Genomic DNA, 3,293 nt, shown 5'->3' on the forward strand with positions numbered 1-3,293 from the left:
CACCCTCGGAACTCGCCCGCTCAACGCTCACCCCACCGTCTCGACTCTAGCCAGAGCGTTGAGCAAAGTGACTCAGGTGTCACTCTGGTCTCTGCGGTCTCAGCTCACGCAGTAATACAGCTCGCGGCTCGACCTGCTCGACTCAGCACCTCTGCATCGGAGTTCGTCCCTACTGGATATTGTTCTTTGTAGTAATACCGCTATGTATATTACATTATTATGTTATGTATACATCAATTGTTTTTATTTTATTTTTATTTGTTTAAACTGATTAGATTAGGTTCCTGATGACTCCTCTTACTATAGGATTTTTATTATGGACACTCGAATTTACGCTTTAATTACGAGTGAACTGATAAACGTATCGCAAAATGTGATACACCAATATTTTCCTTGTTTTATTCTGTGTAAGGCTATATGCAGCACTTTCGTTTTACAGTCAAATTTATATATTTTTTTCTTATTATGGTACGGATTTTGCGATTTTAGGCGTCTTCGGAAGGAAACGTTCACTTTAAAAATATATGGCCTGCGATGTATTTGTATGAGGTTAATGAAATTTTAATACATCATAGCCAAATATATTGTTAATGTAAATCTCAAGTTACAACATTTTCTGATCACCCAAAAACCACGATAGTGCAAAATAAATCAATAATCAAAAACTTTGTCATATCGTGGAAATTTCAATAAACAATACAAATTTCTTACTCATTATTTGTGTTACTTCAAAATAGGATCAAATAAGATCAAAATACAGGTATAGTACTGGAATAAACCAAGTTTAAAGGGCAATGTGCCTTCCATTTATTTTCTATTGTAAATGAGTGGTGAGTCATGAAAAAGAGCTAATTCATTTCAGGGAGTGAACAGCTCTGATCCAATCTCTGAAAAGAACAGTTTTGCCCATCTCTACCTAGAACCGCTCGGCCACTGCGGCCGGCCAACTACGACAGATTCATCTGGTATCGTCAGATAGCTCTTCTTAAGCTCAGTCAATTCCCCATCCGCTCAGAATCCGACAATAAATTGTACTCGTCCATGTGAAATTTATTATAATGGCCTTCAATACTAAACTTCCGTTGACCAGCGAGAATGCTGCCACATATTAAACATTTCGAATTTTCACGTTTTTGCACAAAGAAAAAATGATTCTCCCATTACTTTTTAAAAGATAGCAAATCTCCACTTCTCCGTTTCTTGAAATACAACGTTCACTACATAGTGCTCGCTTCGCATCAACGTCCGCAGCTTAGCCTGGCACTACACTGCCGCAACCTGCCGGCTGTCGCCACAGCCCCGGTCGACGCCTGCACGCGAGCAGCACACGTGCAGCGCTGTGCGCTCATGAGCCACGTGCAACGTTTGCCCGCCCCTGCTCTAGACTAACTGTTGTATACATCACTGTTTCTGTCTTCCTCTACAATTTTTACCCTACCTGGTTACCAGTTGTACAACAGAAGTTATCCCCTCTTACTGTAACCCGTATGCTATCACCCAGCACTTTCTTTTAATTAGTGTTTTAGGTATATTCCTTTCCTTGTCGATTCTACAGGGAACCTCTGGGTTTGTTATTCATCTCACAACTTACTTTGCAACGTTCATCAGAAACACCATATCTCCAACCCTTCCATTCTCTTTCCTAGTTTTTCGTCACAGGTGAAGCCACAATTCTGTAGGGGGAGGTTCCGAATATCGGATGCTTTGAGATTAATAATACTTTATTCCGTTAGTATGTATTAGCAATATCAGCAATAACAACAAACATCGAAGCAGCAATTCTGTAAGTGGAGTTCTGAATATTTTTCTCGTAAAGATGGTCTCATTCTTAATTATCAGCCACAATTAAGTAACAAAAGCTGTTTCAGTGGTATAACGCCGTTACTTGATTTTTTATTTCGTGTCCCCTCGAGCAGTTACCGAAATATTTTTCTAAGACGACTCACAATTGTTCTTTGTTTTTTGAAATTTTATATTAACTTCCTTTCATGTTATACGATTATTTTCGGCTCGCTGGGTTATTCAGCTCCCTTTGTACTTCTAAAACGGCGTTTTCAGCCTTTAAACTGTATTTACAAGCGCCTAGGTAGACAATTTGTTACCGTGTCTGCTGATGTCACATAAAATTATTGCCTTTTACTTCATGTACAAAATAATATTCATCGTAGCCTGTTTGTAATTGCTATTACTAGATGGTACTCTCGGTGTAATGCCGGCCGCTTCAGTCTGGAACCGCGCGACCGCTACGGTCGCAGGTTCGAATCCTGCCTCGGGCATGGATGTGTGTGTTGTCCTTAGGGTAGTTAGGTTAAAGTAGTTCTAAGTTATAGGGACTGATGACCTTAGATGTTAAGTCCCATAGTGCTCAGAGCCATTTGAACCATCTTGGTGTAATGTTCACCTGCCCACAATTGCTAACGCGAGCGCCTCAGTCTAATGCCACCGTAGCTCGACGCATGCGAGCAGCCCATAGCGGCTTGCCCTTTATGTATTCTGTTTTACAAATTATCTGACTAAATCTTTATGGTTTGATTTTTAGTTTAATACGTAACATGTAAGTACTGTTTCTCTTCTGCATTATCAGCTAGTACTTACACTTAAAAATATTTTCTTTAGTGTAATTTTGTAATTATGATATGGGCAAATTTCAGAGTTTTATTTCTGATGAAGGCACACATAGCATTGCCGAAACCTGGGTCAAAAGACTCCTTTTCTGTGACCGAGGGCTGCTATTGCTATTAATTTTATTTTGTAGGAAGAGTTTCCTAATATGGGATACTTTGACTTTAATAATACTTGATTTCGTTAGTACATATCAACAAACTCTATTGTTAGTTACTTGAAACATTACAGAAGAGGAATACTGAAAAAATTATTAACTAATTTGAAATATTTCTTTCTAAAAGGGTCGGAAGCTACAAGACGTGTTTGTATGTCCGAAATATTTTAGCATGCCTAATGGAGGATGGTTACAATCATTAAATTAAAAATTACTGTTATTTAGTAGAATGCAATTTATATAGCCAAAACTAATTAGTAGTTTCCAAATTTCACTTTTAGTATTTTTTCACTAAATGAAAATAATTATTACAAGTTACAAAATGCTCGAATTACCAGACGCAAATATTTGGCAGACATCACAAAAAAGACTTCCATCCCTTCTTTTAGAGATCGGAACACAAGACATTTGTTCCTCACGGTTGACTAAGCGATAGGTATGACTTCAACAAACGCATTCCTCGTCGTCAGTTGAGACCAGAACACAATCTTCCTCGGATGAACAGGAAGAAGCT

The sequence above is a fragment of the Schistocerca cancellata genome, chromosome 6 (assembly GCF_023864275.1).
Source record: "Schistocerca cancellata isolate TAMUIC-IGC-003103 chromosome 6, iqSchCanc2.1, whole genome shotgun sequence".
Classification (NCBI taxonomy): domain Eukaryota; kingdom Metazoa; phylum Arthropoda; class Insecta; order Orthoptera; family Acrididae; genus Schistocerca; species Schistocerca cancellata.